The following is a 20,761-nucleotide window of genomic DNA, read 5'->3' as shown; positions in this document are numbered from 1 at the left end:
GGAGGGTCGATAGACAACATCAAGAAGTTAGAAACGGCGCTGGAGAGGCGAATCCATGTGAAAGATATCACTGACGGCTTTATTTACTCCGGAACACACAAATATGGGGGCCGTGGTGCGCCTATAGTCATCTACCAGCACAATGGGCACGCCTGGCGCGAACTGCGGTTCCCAAGAAAGAAGGAAATGAAGGTCTATAAGAATTCTCCATTGGCAGAGTTAATCCATGAGAATTCCATTTGGTTGATGGATTCAGAAGGAAGTCAGTTTATGACGCAAGACGGCACTTTGTATCGACCCGAAATTGAACAACAGCGCATTCAAAGCGCCTGTGAGACCTTAGGGGAAGACTTCTCTGACGAGGTCCTTAGCAGTCGCAGCTTGGACTTCTTAGCCGCAAAGAAAAGAAATGGATGGAAACCTACCCCAAAAGAGTTCGGAGACATAGCCAAAGCGTGCGTAGAACACGGCCACGGTGGTCTGTGGAACATGGAATACGACGAAGACCAATACGTGTCTTTGGATATGAAACACTGTTACCCTGCAAGCTTTAAAGGTCTAGGAGATTGTAAGGAATATTACGACTGTTACGGACATCCAGACTCCCAATTCTTCCGTGTGTCTCTAGATGGTCACTACGGCTCCCCGGCAACGGGGTTTGTACGATTGACCTCTTGGAAATTAGCGTCGGGCCTGCATCCAATAATCTATGCGTGGTACGGAAAGCACCTGCAGGAGAAAGAATGGATACCGGTGCCCTTATTGAAGTTCTTTGAAGAGCGTAAGCTGCTCGAATACACAGCGCATGAAGCCATACTTTGTCATAGCGCCTTTACACAATGGCTCCCAGAGCACAACCCCACAGCGCGGATTGTTATAGGTAAATTCACACAGGGCGCTAAAGAAGGAGAAAAACATATGCAGCGTCGCTTGATAACAGACGAAGGCGAACTAAGCTTCCTTATAAAGCGCGCACATGACCAAGGAACGATGGTGTCCGTGGAGAAATGGGATTATTTCATAGAAGCCGAGCAGAGAGAACGTAAGTGGAATGCTTTGTGTTACTACCAGGACCATCGACCGCAGTATTACCATCTGCGTGCCAGCATGCTCGCATATGCGCACATTAACCTTCTCGCGATGTTACTGCGGTTTGACAAAGAGGACGTTCCGCGCGTAGCTACGGATTCCTTGTACGTAAAGCCCGAAGTGTTAGAAAAGATGAAGGAATTCTACACCGACGACGAACTCGCAGAAAGTGGTCAATGGCGTGTCAAAGATGAAGAAATAAAAGCTTGGAGAGAACGCGTAGAATATCACGGCGAGCACACCCGGGGCACCGTAACGCCTACCAAAGAGCCTCTACCTTCAGTTGCGGACCCAATCTCTTACCAACGCTTCTCTTACCTCTACGGTACGGGAGGCAGCGGTAAGACGACGCGTGTGTTAGAACTCTTTCCTAAGATAAAGGTGCTAACGCCAACGCACCGTTTGGAAAAAGAACTCTGCGAAAGGGGTTACGACGCGCAGACCTACCACAGCTTCTTCCGTTGGAATGGTCAAAAGTGGGTACCTGAAGCTATCCACGACATACCTCCGGTGATACTTTGGGATGAGATTTGCACCGTGCCTTTGGAAATCCTGCAGGAGTTCGTAGACTTCCTCCGCGGAAAGTGCCAAGTAATATTCGCCGGAGATCCATGCCAGCCTCCTCCAATAGCCGGAGAGATGCCCCACGAATGGCTAAAGGGGTTCGTAGACCATGCGGAGGAAATCAACACAGATTACCGCAGTAAGGATCAAATAAGAAACCTGAAAGCGGAATTAAGGGGCCTTAGTGATGCCGAGCAATGCAAGACACTGCGCAAACGCGTACGAGCGAAGAAATACGAGGACTTCCTTTACACATGGCATCCAAAGGATCTGGTGCTGAGCAGCAAACGCGCAGCACAGTCTCGCATACAAAAGGATTTGCTAAATATACGCCGAGAGCGCTTCCCTACGCATCCCGTACCTGTTTGCTACAAGCCCCACGACACCCGTATGCAGCGCCGCGACGTCTGGGTACCTGGTACCGACATCCAACTGCAAAATGCGGTAACGCACGATAAAGCCTGGGTGCCCATAGAAAAGGTGGAAAGAATTACCTCCCATCCAGACTGGCGCTTGGGCTATTGCATGACAGTCCACAGCGCGCAGGGGCTTACCATAAAAGAAACCTTATGGATCATAGACCAGCGGCTGTGTTGGAGCAACCTTATCTACACCGCCGTAAGCCACGTAGAATATGCCAAACAGTTGAAAAGAGCCTGGGGGCCGCAACTGCGCTACGATAAGACGCCAGAAGACGTAGCCAAAGAGAACATTGCTAAGAAACTCCTTCGCTACAAGCGGCACGACGAAGAAAAAAATATGACGTTCGACCTATGCGTGGACGACGTCTATAAGAAAGGGGCAAGGTGTGCCAAATGTAACATACCTCTACTATGGAGGTTTGACCCAAATGACGATCAGCAGTTCTCCGTGGATCGTATCAACAACAAACGCGGGCATTGTAGAGGCAACGTAAGACTGACATGCCTAGAGTGTAATCGGGCGCGTGGAGCAGCACTACTCTGAGTCTTTGGGGACTATGAGCAGCTCTTCCTTGACAAATCCACGACTTGGGCCATTTAGGTAATACAACACGGGTTGCCCTTCCTTGGTGACGGACTTCGAAATCTCATACGTTTCCAGGGACCAGTTAGGATCCGTGGCTCTCTTACTGCCACCTTCGAGTTCCCCCGGCTGATAGAGGTATCTGACCACTATGTCGCGGGGTAGCTTTTTTTCCTTCAGTCCGACCGCCCTCGAACTTCTGACGTAGGACTTGTGTTCCACGTGTTTCTTTTTTATGGCATCCTTGGGTTTCATTCCCGTAGCCCTGGCCGCCTCGTTGTTCAAAGCCACGATGACCTGGGGGAGCCTCTGAGTCCATTCCCTGTTGCGTTTGGAGGGGTCTTCCAGCTCTTTCCAATACTGGTACCCAAAGAGACGCTCGGCTAGGGTCTTATTGAATCTTTCGACGATGCTCTGACCCCTGTGGTACTCGGCTTCGGCTCTCCTAATCTTAGTGTCGTGGTCTTTCAGGGTCTTAGTAACCACGCCCATGAACTCTGTCCCCGCATCCACTTGCAGCAGCTTGGGCCATTTCAAGACGCGCTTATAAATCCTACTTAGGGCTTCTGCTACTTCCCCAGAATCCTTGCTGGTTATGGGTTCGGCGTCCTTCTTTCTTCTTGCGATATCGACTACGGTCAAAGCGTATCTATAGGTCTTTTTTCTCACCTTGTCGTGCGGTAAGAAAAGCAAATCCGCCTGATGAACTTCATTAGGGGCATTTACGGTAAAGCTGGGCCTGGGAATGTACTTGGGCACGGGAAGATAAACCTGCCAGAGGGTTTGTTTTCTTAGCCAATTCTTAGCCGTTTCTTCTGATACCCTGGCCGCGGTCGCGAGTTTCTTGATGGCCGACGCTCCTTTCCAATAGCCTTCAGGCCCATAGTAAATCCTTTTGAGTTTGTCCTCTACGCGGCCCATTATATGAATTCCAAAACAAGATTGATCTTGCGTCCGTTGAAATCCACCGTCTTTCCGTCCACTTTAATGGTGATGTTTATGCTTTCTACCAAATGAGACAAGTCATAGCTCAAAGAAATGGGAGTGTATTCTACTGGGTCAAATGGATTACCTTTGGGTAGAAACTTGGACATAAGAGAAGGCTTTTCCCCATTGCTGTAACTATGGACTAAATCGCAATAGACTTTATAAGAGGATGCGACTTTCCATTTCACAGGTATGGCTGTGTCGGTAATTGTTTTGCCCGAGGCACATAATAAAGATCCCAATGGGTCAGACTTTCCAAAAGTTACTGAATAATTTGACATATTATGTTTGAGGGTCATTTCGTGCGGCAACCCCGTGGTGAGAGTATAACCGTGTTTTGCTAATTCCTTGGCCAGTGTGATTGGTGTGTAATGTCCATCGGGCAGCAATACGGCTTGATAGTTAGATCCTCCTGTATGCTCAGTGACTATGCCCCTAATCAGGTTATACCAAGAATTGTACAAAGAGCAACTTATGAGCCGAACCTTATGGGCTTTAATGGGGGGATTTAAATAAGTGGTAAAGTCATTCTTGTCGCTTTCCAAAAAGACGATCATATATTACAGGGGACAAGTCCCCTTCTAGTGATCTGAGCGCAGCTTAGAGCAGATACGCCAAAGCTACGCCTCCTGTCAGCCCTGCGACTCCTACGAAGACCAGCTCATTGTCTTTTTGTTTCTTAGAAGGCTGGTAGTAATTCTTAAACTGAGGCTTTCTTAACCCCGTAGATGCCGCGGGATGCGCCTGCGCATAAAGCTTAAAGGCGTAGTCTGTATTTTCGAAGTTCTTGTCTGCCTGCATTTTGTCTTGGTAGTTCTTGTCCAACCAATCCCTGTAAGCTTGCCTTTTTTCATTCCAAGCTGCCACGTCCCGCTGATATTTCTCCAGCGCTAAGTCGTGTCTCTTCCTCTCAGCGGCTAAATCTCCGCTGCGATCACCTCTAACTAATCTATCCAAATATTGACCACCATAATTAGCTCCAGTGAATGCTAAAGCTGCAATAACTCCACCTGCGACCACGCTAGCCATTATATACCAGCAAACACAGTTTGCTTCTAGATTATGTCGTTGGCAGGTACTTTTCCTTCTGTAGGTAATTTCTTAGCATGATAGCCCCGCATACGGCAGCGGTCATCTTAGCAAAGTTACTCAGGTTTTTACTTGGGTCCTCAGTAAGGTCCTCCTTTAGGACTTTCTTACCTACCCAGCCAATACCAGCGATGATGGAGGTTGTGATAGCAGCTTCTTGGACGGCGTCAATTAATTTGGTTGACATTATATTACAAAGCGAGAAGGTTACTCCATTTCAGGGATTTTGCTTCTAGGCTCCTGCACGGGTGCGTGATATGTTGGCGGCTCCCACTTTACTTTTGGCTTCGTAGCCCGCCATTGTAAGTAGAGGCTGCCTGCTGCTATAGCAACTCCTAACGCGCCAATGACGTACCCAGGATTAATAAAGGATTCCTCTTCTTTCTCTTCCACCTTTTCCTCTTTTTTTGCCTTGTTCTTCCTGTTCATCTCCGCGAGCTTCTTCCCCGCGGCAACTCTGCCTGGAGATTTAGCCTTGGTAATCTTGGTATCTTCTACGGGAGCCTTTTCTGGTTGTTCTTCGGTGCCACTCATCTTATATTAAGGGACTTGAAGGACTTGACAAGTAACTTGATGACGACTTGACAATGACTTAATAATGACCTGACTAAGTACTTACGAATGACTTGACTAAGTACTTACGAATGACTTGACTAAGTACTTACGAATGACTTAACTAGGTACTTGAGGCGACTTGATCAGGTACCTCAGTAAGTGCTGCCTGGAAGACCTTTTCGACTTCTCTATCCTTCTTGAAGTCCTTCCAAGAGGCCCAAAAGGTGCCCGCAAGTTCCTTCAAGTCGACAGGCTGAGCTACGTGCAAAGCCGCAGAGGCGACTGCCATTAACTTACCGCACTTCAAAGACAACCACCCGCAGGTTATCTTAAGTTCTTGGGCGATGACATAGTCCTCGCTTATGTCCTTCCGCAGTTGCTCCACGTCGTCTATGGGCAGCGCAAGTCCAAGTAATTTAGTCGCAAGTCGGATAGCGGAGTCTGCTACGGCGTCCGTGGTCTTACTTGCAAGGGCGGCCTCGTACCTCTTATGGAACTTCTTGACTTCCTCTTCTGACAACTTATTAACCTGCTCATGGGTAAGTTCCTTGCCTATCATTTCTTTACACTTCCCAGAAGACACAAGGATGTTAAGTTGTTCCTTGAGGTTACTTTCGTCTAACTGCGCGGGGACTTCATCTAAGAGCTGCTCAATGTCCATATACATTAGGAATCATAGATTCCAACCGTGTAGGGAAACCTCAAAGACAATATCATTTTGGAGTGCTCATGCGTCTTTAAATGCCGCATGTATTCATGCAACTGTTCCTTGGATATCTCACCGCCGTAGTCAGAAAGGATGGTTTCCAGATCAGACTTACTTGGAGTATAAAATACGACAAGTGAACCTATGTTTTCCCTAAAAGGCTTGGAGACACTGGTAAGCTGCTGCGAGAGCAACCAAACGCTAATGTTGTCGTGTCTGCCGCTAAAGGCGAGCTTCACTAATTCGGACGTGCGTCTTTTCACGTCATCCCCGCAGGCAATGTCGTCCAGTATAAGGAGGGTTTGCGTATCTTTAGGGAATTGTTTGTGCCAGAACTTAAGATGGCTGGATAACTCGTTAGGGTCTAAGATATCTACAAAGAAGTCGTCGTCTTTCACTCCTATGCCCGTCCAGGTGCGGTTATTCACGTAGGTGGGGCATAATAGCACTATGTAGTCAAATCGGTATCTAAAGGGTCCTAATAGCTGCTCTACCACGAACTGGGTCTTTCCGCAGCCGGTGGGTCCTACTATCAGACCGTTACAAGGCATGTGATCTGGGTTCATTTATATCCCTTCTTTTGAAGGGAACTAGAAGCAAATTTATTTGCTGGTATATATGGAGCCAGTGGAAGCAGTGCAAAGAATTGTCGCCGACGCAAAAGATAAAGGAGACACCATAGAAATGCAAAGGGAGGAGATAGACCGGTTAAAAGAGCGCGTGCAGGAGTTGTACGATGAAATGTGCGGCCTGAAGCGCGCAGAAAGGTTTAGCGCCCTGTTGACAATGGCGGGCTGGGCGAAGGAATCAGTGCAGGACTTCATTCGGTATCCCTTATAAGGCTTAAATAACACATAGATATAATGGAGTGCGAGCAATGTAAAAGGGGTTTTAGCAGCCGGCAGCGGTTACAATATCACGTCGAAAGACGGGTATGTAGTAAGAAAGTAAGCAACGTTACCGTTTGCGAAGACTGTGATAAGCAGTTTAGCAGCGCGCAGGCTTTGGAGTACCATCGTAATAAAAGGGTTTGTTTAAAGAACGTATGCGTGCGCTGCGACGAGAACGTTACCGACGCATGGCACCGACATAGATGCCTCGGGTACGACTTGGTTGGCGTAGCATGTTTAAAACACGGCGACGTTGCCGCCCGATGTTGTCCGGTCGACACCACGAAGGAGTTAACGCGCCGCAAGAAGGAAATAGACAAAACGTTTGCGGAGTTTGACCGCGTAGAAGGCGTAAGGTGGGAGAACAGGGAACATTGGGAGGCGCTTTGTGAGCGCTGCGGCTGTCAAAGAAGTGACCAGCATATTTGGCAGTGTTTGTATGAAGGCCAAGGCGGCTTTAAAGAGTACTTAGATCGCTTTGATGCTTGGCATGCCAGTAATGAGGCGGCAAGGAAAACCCGTAAGGGTTAGTAAGGGGCCTTTGATAGTAAAGTAGGGTTTGTGCAAAGAGTCTCAAATCCTGATCTTATTTTTCTTGTTGTTTGTTAGGGATCAACAATACCTCAACAAAACAACAAGAATAATAGAGACCCCTTTTAAAGGAGGTTGCAGGATAATGAATAAGAATAGGAACCCTTTTAAAAGAAGAGCGGATCGTCATTACCTTTTCTTGTGTCCCAAGAGATGTCGTAGCAAAGTACGACTTGCGCAAAGAGTCTCAAAATACGACTTTATTTTTCTTGTTGTTTGTTAAGTATCATCAACATTTAACAAAACAACAATAAAAATAAGGACCCCTTTTAAAGGTATATGCTAGCCTACGCAGCCGCCTTCTTAGGAGGATTCCTAATCGCCCTTTCAATATATGGACTGTATTACGTGCGAACTACCAAGCGACTGCATAATCCCTGAAACCCCCGCAATTCGTGAGGAGAAAAAATACACCTGCCTTCATTGTGGCAAGGTATTCCCCGAAGGATCCTTCGTTGGTCATTGGTGCTCCGCGGATCCTAAAGCGCAGCGGACATTAGCAGACGCGCTAGTAAGCTGAGGAACGAAGCTTAGCTATGCAGAGGACTCTCGGGCTCATACTTAACCACGTCAAATACCCACCTGCCATCCTTTTTACCATGACTCATAACATGGGTAACGTCCTGCCCTTCGATGGCGTACCTTATTCTATCGGGCGCCCAAAGGGTGTATGTTCTTTTTTTATTCTTTAAGACCAAACGCAGGCGGTCGATGTCTTCAAAGACTACGTAATTCTTTATCTCGTAAATCTCCCCCACCACCAAATCGCGCCAGTGCGTTTGTATGAACTTTAACTCGTTAAATTTATCCTTGTCCATTATACCTATGGAATATTCTCAAATGCGTTGCCAGGGTCTGCGCGCTTTTAAAGCGCTTACAGCACCACCTACAAGGCAGGCGAATTCCTTGTGCATACTCCGTGATCTCCCTGCAAATGACATCGTAGTCGCTGCTAATCATTACCTTATAACCGTTTTCTTCATACCTCTGTAAGAGGCGGCGTTGATCCTCGGATAATACCCCGTTGCCTTTAGGTGTCTTCAGCTCGATGCAGAAGCCGCGGTAATGGGTGTGCGCATTCAGGATGAGCAGGTCGGGTTGCCCTCGCTGATATCCTTTCTGCCAGCACTTTATGCGTTTACCGTCGCCGTCCTGCAGTTCGCCTAGACCAGGGGTCACGAGCATTTGGGGGTAAAACCTGCGGATGTAGTCTACTACCTTTTTATGCAGGTCGAATTCATTTTCTATTTTGAATACCAACTTGTTTGGACCGTCAAAGCGCCTTTCGATTTCGTATTTACCTGTTTTTCTTAGCGTAGGGAGAACGTCGCCCAACACCCATTTCCTGAACTCCTTGGCTGCGGACTTTTCAGATCCGAATATTAACTCGTAAAGGCCCATTTCTGTTACGTAAACGGAATGCGGTTGCGCATTAAGGGTGTCGGCCAGATTGACACCCTTTATGTGCCTCAAAGTTACCTTGTTTTCCTCTGAGACGTGTGCTCTAGCTGCGTCCCTAGAGTTAACGTAGCCCAACGCCAAAGCCACCTCCTTTGCTTTGAAGTACAGTTTGTCGCCTTGCACTATGCATTGCAGTTTGGTTTCGTTGTTTTGAAATACGCGAAGCATATTATACGTAAGGGATATTTTAATTTTTTCGTTCACTTTGTTCACGAAACTAGTAGGCGACGCTCTTTAGCTGATTCATTTCTACGCTCAGTTGCGCGTCTGAGACTACGAAAATGTACGCATTTACCTTAAAGTCGGTAGCGGTTCCTTTAGTGCGCTTGATTTCCAATGTAATGCCATCCTGCGTATTTACTAGACGTAAACCCTGCCCATGTAGGTCTTCGTCGTTGGTGGTGCGCATATCGATCCATAACGCATATTTATCATTAAAGAATTTCTCAGGGCTAATTTGGTCGCCAAACTTACGCGCGACTTCCTGGTACATATTCGTGGGCTTTATCCCTTGGGAGTAGACCTTGTTTGGAACGCCGTTTATGCTCACACCCACGTTGGTAATGTTGGGATTGAAGAACGCTTCGGAGTCGCGCTTACCGGCCTCGTATGTCTTCGCAAACACCAACATCAATCCCGTAAGACTTCTTCGGGGAACGTTGATGCTTTGGTTAATGACCTCGTCGCCGTTGTTTTGAAAGCTAAATGTCTTGTACATCACTACGTGGTCGTAAAGGAATGCCTTTCCGGCGCTATATTCCATGCCAGCGCTACGGGCCAGCTCTTCGCTGTATACCGTTTCGTACTGCAGCTCTAAGTTGGTAACAGAATAGGGATGAATACTTCCGGTAAGTGCTGCCTGTGATGTGTCCATCTGTAAGATGTTTGTGGTATCTGCTAGGGTCACTTCAAACTGTAACTCGGATAGCTGTCTGGGGTAGTACGCGCCATGATTCGTAATCACCTCAAAGTCCAGTGGTATGACGTACTTAATACCATAGGCGGTCTTTACCCTCGTCGCGTCTGCTACTGCGGTTGCGTCACCAGAATCCGTAGGCTGCGTCTTAGTATCACTGCGAACCTTACGAAGAATGACGCTTCCAATTCCCTGCGCTATCTTTTGTGCGCAGTCAAAGGCCGTCAACCACAAATCTTTGTACGTGGCATACAGATCGTACCTGTTTAGATCCAGCAGGGTCTCCCCGGCAAACTTGACCCTCATCTTAGAGACCAAGTTGCGGCCTGCGTTATTAACGACGTAAGTTTCTAATTTTGTGCTTGGTTGTATTGCTAGGTCAAACCTTATCGCCAGGGTGCCAGGAACCAACACTAGGTTATCCGTTAGGCGGGGCACGCCTACGTACAGCGTTTCTCCAGGTTTAGCGCTAGAAGGCGTGAATGTGACCCGATGAAAGGTGCGTTCTGCTTTCAGCCCGCCAACCTGCTTAGGTAATACGTTGGGATTTAACTTTGAGCTTATCATATATAATGGAAGTAGAAGGAACGGATTTTGATCCCCTTACTGAAGAAGGTCAAGTAGACATTAACGACGACGAATTCGACGCATGGACTAAAGGCGCGGATACCGACCCCCTAATCTACGACGCAGCCCTAGAAAATAAGTATGGTAGCAGATGGGAACGCTTCAAAGCTGCCTTAAGAGATAAGTGGATATCTAAGAAGCCTAATGAACCCATTCCCGAGTACTTGGAGCTTCATAACATGGGGCAGCCAGAGGCAGCCGCGCGGGAGACCGTAGAGTGGGCAAAGCAAGAGCTGGAGCAGCGTTATCCCCACCTTGACACTGACGGCGTAAGACTCACAGAACACGGAAACAAAGTCCTCATAAGCGTCCAAGACCTGAGGTATCCCGACAAAGACCGTTGGACCAAACCACAGCTCCTTTTCGATGAAAATGGCTCGGTCAAGGTTAACGTGGCAAGATTAAGGGGCTTTCAAGTGGCTACCCGAAGTGCGTTAGAAAGGTTGGAAACCCTAAATGAAAGGGTCAGACTAGAAAAACGCGCCGAGGGGCTGCAAAAGGCGCTGGAAGAAAAAGAGGCGGCGTACGAAAAGCAAAGTCGACTACTTGCTAATGCTGAGAAAAAGTTTAGTCAACGAGACGTAAGAATGGAAGAAATGACGAAACACTTAGATCAGGCTTTACGTGATCGGGATAAAGCAGAAAGGGAGTTGGAGGAGGCTAAGAAATCACATGCTCCAACGGGGGTGTTAGAAAAAACGCTAAAGGAAAAGGAGTTAAGCTATAAAAAGCAATTGCTGCGGCTGGGTCAAAGTAAAGACGAAAGCATACTGCAAATTAAACGAGAAGCTGAAAAGGCTTTAGATGAAAGGGATACAGCCCGACAGGCCTTCAGGCTTGCCTTAAAAGACCTAAACATGAGTCAGGAGGAAGTTAGGAAATTACAAACCACCATAGAGGGGTCTTTAGTAGAGCGGCGGCAGTTGATTGCTGAAATCAACATTAAAGAAGAGCAAATCCAGCAAAGGACTCAGGCCATCGAAGATTTGGAAAAAAACATATCCGAAAAGCAGGAAGTAATCGAGGACCTAACTCGCTCCGAAGAAGAAAGGGAAGCAGCTCAAAAGGAAATAGAAACGCTTGAGGTGCGCCGCGCAGAATTACAGGCGGAAAAGGAGAAGCTGGAAAAGGAGCTGGGGCTTACCACCAAGGAAAAGGTAAAAAGAGCCCTTTTAAAGTATGGCGTTCCGCTGGCATTTGCGGTCGCTATTTCGAGCGTAGTAGGAGTTATCCTTAACGCGCTTAAGGCTACGGGCGCGGGCGTAAAGAAATTAGGCAATGGGCTGACGGACTTGGGAAAAAAGATGGCAGCCGGTCTTCCTGGGCTGCTGGGTTCGGTTGTTTCCTTGGCACTTAGGGCCGGCGGCGAACTGTTGAAGTTCGTGGGGAATAACATTTGGATCTTGGTAGTAGCTATTGGGGTGGTACTCCTGAAGAAGATGAGGGGTTGATCTTATCCTTGTATATTATGTCGGGCTTATCGTCGTCGGGTGCCCGAGGCGTCCTCGACTGGGGATAAGTAAAGATAGTATTCGCGCCGCCTTGATAATTTGGTAGTAGGGGTATGGCAGTCATGGTGCTAATGGTCTTATGATTCCAAACAGCATCCGGCAAGCCACCATTTTGCGTTATGGCATTAAATACGACAAAGCCTTTACTATTGGGATTACCTGGGAAGTTATCGCTGGGGCGAACTTGAAGCTTTGCATATTGACAATTAACTACCATGTGAAAAGTTACCGGCTGTTGGTTTTCCCTGGTAGCAAGCACACCTTCAAACGTAAAGTGTGATGGGTGCCTCTCGTTTATTTTTTTCCTATATGGTAATAATGTGGTGTTGGCCTCATCTACGATTCTAAGTCCAAGATTACAGCTATTCCATAGGTTAACGTTAATGGTGCACATAACTAATCCCAAGCCCCCAACCTTTACCCACACCCCGGTATCGTACCACTTATCCCCCTGGTAGTACTTCTCCCCTAAGTAATGAAAAAACCAATCTTCCTTCGCGTGTGGGTTCATATATTTCAGGGAATAAATTCCCTTCTAAAGACTAAGCGCCGTAAGAGTGCTAATGGTTGCGTGGTTATAAACCGTATCTCTCTGATTTTCTATACTATTTATGCAAACGCTCCCGGTGTCATCTACGCGCATTTGCAGCTTTACCTTCCCATGGTAATCGGCGACCATGTGGAAAGTCCAAACGGAGTGATTCTCGGAGCTGCCGGGATTGGGCTCAACGGAGAAATGCGTAGGCTCCCTGTTGTTTGTCTTTGCGCGCATAGGCTGCAGTATGCCGTTGTCATCCAGGAACCTAAAGCCCACGTTGGCATGGCTGCTCGTACCAATGCAAATACTACAAAGGATTAACTTCTTCCCTGAGTAGTTCAAGTCTACAGACATCCCCGTGACATCAACCCAAGATGCCTGGGTGTATTTTTTCTCGCCTGTGTAAGTCGTATAAACACAATCTACTCCAGCTACGTAGGGGTTGTTCATCGCCATATATAATAACTCAGACCAATGCTCGCAGCTGCTAAGCCGGCTTTTAATAAGTTATGGTCATATTCCTCATGTATCGCAGGCAGGACCTTCTTTGATGGTTTCTTAACTACGGGTAGCTTCGTTTCGTGTGACTTTTTTGGCTTCTCTACGAAGTGAGGAATGTTCCTAAGAGTGTCAGAGTTCACGTCATTCACCCCAAACTTCATATCCTTAGTAGCTCGTTGAAGTTTGTTGTTGTATCCTACTACGGAACCAGTATTTATAGATAAATTACTAGGCATTAACCAACAGCCCGGAGCTACTGCATAGTCCAACCTAGTCTTAGAATTTTGTATAGCTAGTTGGTAACGCTGTACGCCCTTGCTAATGTCACCCTCCAAAATTGAACTTTCGAATAAGATCAAGGCTTCGGCTCGCGTCTCTTCTGCGGCGCCAGTATTCCCCACTATGCTGGATCGGGTGTTTACTTGGGCTCCAAGGATAGAATACACGTAAGCTTCTATGCTGCGGTTCAAACGGGCAAGGCCGGCTTTGGTTAACCCTTTACCTTCTGGGGGTATGAAATTAAGACTTTGCTTTGTTTGCTCGTCGTTGGTAATTTTGATAATCAGTGGATTGGCCCCTGCATACTTACCACCCTCGTCTTTGAACAAAGGTCCGTCTCTGACTTCCTTAGTGGTTTTAGCATTTGGTTAAAAGAAGGTGCTACTGTCGTGAGTTTCTTTGTGATATCCCGTGTTCCATCGCAACTGCAGCGCATGAACTTCTTTATCGCTTAGCTCGTGCCCACCAATCCCCCAGTAAGCCCAAATGTGCCCCAAACCATTGTTAGCACCCGCGGTACACCTGAAATCCTTCCCTACAACACCGAACTCCTTACAAAGTCTATCATAAGCCGGCACGCTGTATTTATTATCTCTTGGATAAAACGTGGCATCTCCCGGCAGCGCAATAACACCCATCTCATGCAGTATTCGCCTCACCGTAAAGTGAAAGTGAAACATAAATATCGAATTCTTCATCAAGTTTGCGCTTACCCCACAACAGCTAGGTGGTACACCAAACCGCAAAGTTCAACTGCTGCGGCCAATAACGCATATTAGGAGCGCTTAACCATTCGTGGGCTTCTTTCGCCGTGGTATGAATAATGGGCACGTTTTTGAAGATATCTAGCACCTTTAACGGAAAGGAATGCTTGTTAGAGATCCGCATGTTCAGCGTTAGGTCCAAGCTTGGGTGTTTATCAAATGAAACTGCGGGTATCGGATAAGTACTGGTACCCAGCAATAATTCCTTTGACCAACCGGGTTCAACATGCGTTGGCGCTGGCGTTGGCTTATGCATTGGCGAATTCTTCAGTTGATTGTCTATCTGATCGACCAGCGTATGTTTCAAATCCTCATTGCTGTACATCCTAGAGCTGTTATAGTAAATCCCATCGAGTCTTCTTTCGAACATACTGGGGTCTGCATGCGGAAACATCTTCCTAAAGGCCCTCCAGTTCCAGTAATCCCGGTTGTCGTGATGTGGCTGCTCCTCAATATCATTCCCAAAAGCGTCGTACATTAGTATATATAATGGATGTTATACCATCAGCGCCTCCACTTTATCTTGAACTTCCTAAGGAGGGTCCTAACGAACTAAACGCAGAAAACTTTCGCTTGAATAAAGCGAACTTAATCCTGGCTTACTTGGAAGGGCAGACAAAACACTATGAAAAAGTCCGAAAAAAGTACGTCAGAGCCCGTAGCACGCTACATAAGATTGCGATTACTTCAGGGTCCATATCTGTTGTGTTAACGGGCTCCGGCGTTGCTACTTCGCTTACTGGACCGGGAATAATCGTTGGAGTTCCTTTGGCCGGCGTTGGGGCAGCCTGTGGTATCATTTCGGCCGTTGCTACGGGCATTATGAAACAGTTGTCAAGCAAAATATCCAAGCATGACACGACAATAGCTCTGTCAAGGGCTAAAGTAAATACAATTACCGATCTTGTCTCAAAGGCTTTGCGTGACAGAAAGATAGACGACGTAGAATTCTCGCTTATTCTGGCCGAAGAGGAAAAGTACGAGAAATTAAAGTCGGACATAAGAAACAAAAAAACAGTCGTAAAAGATCTTTCCGAGGAATCTCGCAAAAAGATCTACCAGGAGGCAAAAGAAGAGCTTCAAAGAAGGCTTGCTCAGTAAACATCTGCTTCGAAAAGAGCGTGACGGGATTCTATTTACATATCGAACGTCAGTCTAGAAAATATGCAAATTAGAGTGTAAGACATAAATATAATAATTTTCACATACATAAGCGTCCAGATGTGTCTGGCGTTCGCTTGTGATCGTGGACTTTGGAGCTGGGGAGACCTAAAGTCCCGAGTTCGAGCCTCGCTGTAGACGCATTTGGACCGGTTGCTGTGAGTGAAAAAAAAAGCCTCCCCCACTCACAGCAACCGTGGGGGGAGGGGTGGAAAAGACAGAAAGTGCGATTCAACCCCGCGATGGGGGGTTTCGCGAGAAAAAGTTGGAAAAGTCAGGGGGTGTCTCGGGACGCTGTCCGGAGTTCATCCTCTGGTGGGTCGTAAGAAAGATATATGTGTATGTACTAGAGGGCCTCTGGCGCGGGATGAAATAAGCCCCGTAAGCCCAAAATGCAAAAAACCCCACTGGGGATAGCTTGGTGTTCTGCGCGATGCATTCCCCAGTGGGGTTTCTGGCAAAATAAACGCCAGTTTTGCATTTTTATTTTCTCGGAATCCATCCTAATAGGGGGTGGTTGGGGTCTATTTTGTAAAATATTTCGTAGATTACGTCAGGGTAATAAGGAATATCCTTATCCAGCCGACAAAACATCCACTCGGCTTTTGTCATATCAGAAACCTCGGGAATAGACTTACCGGTAATTTCAGACAAAAGATAGGGAATAGCTTTGTAATATTTCCCTAGTTTTAATTTTTTCAGCGTTTTCTGTAGACTTTGTGGGGTTGGCTCTTCTAAATGGTCTATGATTTTCTTCTTTACTTCGTTGTTTAAATATACCGGTCGATAACCCTGGATATGACTCATCCAGTCCCTAAAGTATTTTATTCTCTTATAAGGTGTTTTCTTACGACCTCCATTGGCGTAATATTGCTCTCTGGTAGCATTTGGTACGGCATTACGAATATTTTTACCACACTCGTAACACTGTGCTGACGTGTCATCTTCTATTTGCATTTTCTTACCACAACACCAGAAACCCTTGGGCTTGGGTATGTTAACTTTGAATCTTAGGCAAATTATACAGAAGTCATTGGTGAACTTTTTACATTCATGCATATATAAGACAAATATTCCCAACATAGCAGCAACAAATAACGGGACGCGGGTATTTCCCGCTGCCGGCGCCTTCCTTAAACCGCCTGTAAAACCCGTAAATCTTTGACATTGACCGCGAGTCCCCCTTACTGCTGCTGACCCATAACATCAACAGCAGTCAAAAACACACATGGAACATTCAAGAAATTCCACATTCCTCAAATCGCGCCGTCTGCAACAGATCCAATATTTGTGTATTCCAACTATCGCTACCCTTTTCTTATACGAATGATGCCCAGTGAATCTGCCATCGAATTTGCAATTTTTTTGCTTCCAACTGTTTATTTTTGACAATACTCCTACAGTTTCGTTCAGTAACCACGAATAATAGTTCTAAGTCGAGTTTCCGCGCATTTTAAACTATAGTTTTGTCATGCGCGGAAACTCCAGCCTCGACTTCGATCTATCATTCGTAGTCACTGAACGGAAATGTAAAATGGAATTGTCGGTTTTCACATGACTTCATCAAAATCTAAATCATAGATCGTACAAAGGCATTTCGCAAGTATGTTTTAGAAATTAGTGTTACAAGTCACAAGAAAAAATTCCGAGTCATTTCGATGTTTGGTTCCCGAGTTATGGAGGTTGACTTTGTGTCACGCAATACCGTCACGTCTATCTAAATAGCGATCAAAATATAGTTGAAAGATTTTCCCTTAGACACGTTTTAAATAACTGTTTAAAGCATATTTAAGTGAAATATAGTCAAACATATTAAATATTCCATCATCTTAAGCCTTTGAAATTTCGTCCGCCATGATGGTGTACCAACTTGGAACACCAAGATGGCCGCTCCATACATTTTAACCACAAATTGCGTCATGTTTACTCGCCTATAGTTCCGCAACGAAATGCTTTACAGCCTCGAAATTTGGCCAGAATATGTAGTTTTGTCCGCTTTACAAGATTATGAAACTTATATTTCATTAAAATTTAAGCTTTTAAAATTTATGATGACGTAGGTGAAAACCAAGAAATTTAAGGGTTTTCTTCGGGTTCTTTGTATTACCTCCCTCCGCAAAACCCAGTGCACTCAGTACCAATTTTCATACTATTTTCTTCAGGGAAATACAAAGTCGATTTATTTTTAAAATGCTATAAATACGATATAATAAACAATTTTTAATAAATATATTAAATTATTATTAATTAACATCGATGAATATTAATAACTATAATAAATCTTATTTCATACGGTGGCCCACAAGTCTCACGGCAAAACAAAAACTCACGGCAAAACAAACTAAACTCACGGCAAAACAAACTAAACTCACGGCAAAACAAACTAAACTCACGGCAAAACAAACTAAACTCACGGCCGAAAAGGCAATAAATTCACGGCAAAACAAACTAAACTCACGGCCGAAAAGGCAATAAATTCACGGCAAAATAAACTTAACTCACGGCAGAATAAAGAAAGCCACGGCAAAATAAACTAAACTCACGGCAGAATAAAGAAAGCCACGGCAGAATAAAGAAAGCCACGGCAGAATACAATAAAGGTTGTGATGGGCAACGACCGTGGGTTCTCTGATTTTTTTACCGCGAGCAATTTGTCAGCGGTTTTGATGTTGTAAATACAAAGTTTATCAATTTATCATAACCTCTAAGAGACTTTAGATTTCAATATTGACCCTGAAACAATAAGAACGCTTTATAATTATTCCAAAAAAAAAAGTTTCAATGATAAGAACCTAAGCTTGACAAGAAATAATTAAAAATGAATGTATGTAATGAAATGAATGGTTTTAGGAGATATTTTAAAGAGAAAAATCGGTTCAAGGTTTGTCATCTTAGTCGCCGGGTATGTGATTCCAAGCCGATCGGTTTTTGGATGCTCGATGTTCTAGCTCAATCAATCGCGTTTGAATAAAGTTATCAAATGAAATATCCACCACTTAACATTTTGAGGCAAGTAACAGCCCTTATGGTCAAAGGCCACCTTTCGTCATTCAGTTCTCAGATGTTTTGGCAGTCAGGAAACAAAACAATCCTTCGTTCGCGAGGGTTGCCAGTGAAGCTAACGTGGCCCCCAACTAGTTTTATCGACATAAGTGGCAGAGACTTCATCGTACAAGTATGTAGAAATTGAAAGTATACACTGTGTAGATATAGGAAATCACCAACTGCAAGAAAATCCACACCAAACTGGTGAGACAGATTTGGCATTCATAATACTTTCTCGCCAGGAGATGTTCACACAACGACGGTCAAATGCAAATGAAGCATAATGAAACTTTTAACCCACAATGCTTCACGCGACTTGATCACCCTCCTCTGATTCTGCCGTGGCTTTCTTTATTCTGCCGTGAGTTAAGTTTATTTTGCCGTGAATTTATTGCCTTTTGCCGTGAGATTAGCTTGTTTTGCCGTGAGTTTAGTTTGTTTTGCCATGAGTTTAGTTTGTTTTGCCATGAGTTTAGTTTGTTTTGCCGTGAGTTTAGTTTGTTTTGCCGTGAGTTTAGTTTGTTTTGCCGTGAGTTTAGTTTGTTTTGCCGTGAGTTTAGTTTGTTTTGCCGTGAGTTTTTGTTTTGCCGTGAGACTTGTGGGCCACCGTAATTTCATAATAATGGCAATAATTATTGCATGTGATACAGCTGCGTGGGTCCCTAATGATTGGATTAGACATACGCAGTAGCTTGCTCATCCCCGCCTCAAAGGCCGCACCTCAAATCTTTAGGCCGACGCCCAAAATTAGCTTAAGCTCATTTTCCAATAAATTCTCCAAATCAAAAACCCGTTTTTGCCATATTTGTCTTCTTTTGTTCTTAATTCATTCTTAATACCTCACAATTAAAGTGTTAAGGGTAATATGCGGATGATAAGCTACTTTATTTAGCATTCAGTCCCAATGTACAAGGAGATGCTGATGCTGCTGTTAGTGTGATGCGTGCATGCATCACAGACTTAAAGAACTGGATGATTAGAGATCGTCTGATGTTAAACGACGATAAGACTGAATTTCTTTTACTAGGTACTAGGCAACAACTAGCTAAGGTAGATATTGATAGTATACTAGTTGGTAACTCATATATCGAAGCAAAACCAGTAGTAAGGAATTTAGGGGCCTGGTTTGATAGCACTTTTAACATGAATACTCATATCAGTAAAGTTTCTGGTGCGGCTTTCTACCATCTGCATAATATCAACCGCATACGTAAGTTTTTAAGTCCAGAGGACACAAAAGCTTTGGTGCATGCATTTGTAACATCACGCGTTGATTACTGTAACAGTTTGTTATATGGTTTACCTGCAAAGCATTTGCATAAACTGCAACGAGTTTTGAATACTGCGGCAAGGTTGGTATGCTGCGCCCCGCGGTTTTGTCATATCTCGCCTCTGATGCGCGAGCTGCATTTGCTACCAGTTAGGTACCGTATACACTTTAAAATACTGCTATTCGCATTTAAGGCCATTCATGGTCTCGCGCCACCGTACATAAAAGAATTGATTTCAATCAAGAGTCAAGGCAACTACAATCTGCGTTCATCTACAGGAATATTGCTAGCTTATCCTAGTTTTCGCACACGGGCCACCTTAGGGGATAGAGCGTTTGTTGCAGCTGCGCCTGCACTTTGGAATGATCTTCCATTTGAATTGCGCGCAATAACTGATATTAACACATTTAAGCGTCATTTGAAAACTTTGCTTTTTAGCCTGGCATACAATTAGGTGATTTGAAATATATTATGTAATCCAGAGAGCATCCACAAAGTTGGGACATGATATTATTTTATGTATATAGTTATATTTTTCTGATTTTTATTGGTATTTTGTTTAGATTAGTTCCTAATATTATTATATATGTATGTATATATATGAGTGTGTGTATATGTGTATATATATATTTTTTTATTACAAAGTATGTAATGTGGTCTATACTGTTGAAACAGTGCTCGATGCGTAGGGATGCAGAGCAATAGATATATATAGTAAAGATTGGATTAAAGACGAGACATGTTCACTGTAACTCCGAATGTACAAACCAACGTCGGAAGCATCTTCCTGAAGCTCATACACAAACACTTTCCCAAGCACCACAGATTTCACCGGATCTTCAATAAGAATAATATCAAAGTGAGCTACAGCTGCATGGAAAACATGAAAACCACCATTACCAAACACAACAAGAAAATCTTCAACACCGATACCGATCCCGCCACCACCTCTGAGAAAACATGCAACTGCCGTAAAAAAAGATCAATGCCCTCTAAACAACAACTGCCTCTCCTCCAGCATCATCTACAACGCTCATGTCACAACAAACGAGGACACTACTTGGAAAAACTACATTGGCCTGACAGAAGGAACATTCAAACAACGATACATTCAGCATAAACTATCTCTGCGAAATAGAAAATACGCTAACAGCACCGAACTTTCTAAACACATCTGGGACCTTAAAGATAACAACAAAGACTACAACATA

Source organism: Actinia tenebrosa, unplaced genomic scaffold, assembly GCF_029948245.1.
Source record: "Actinia tenebrosa isolate PJP-AT-01 unplaced genomic scaffold, QUT_ActTen_1.0 PGA_scaffold7__59_contigs__length_16204524, whole genome shotgun sequence".
Lineage (NCBI taxonomy): Eukaryota > Metazoa > Cnidaria > Anthozoa > Actiniaria > Actiniidae > Actinia > Actinia tenebrosa.
Note: the sequence above shows the minus strand (reverse complement) of the source record.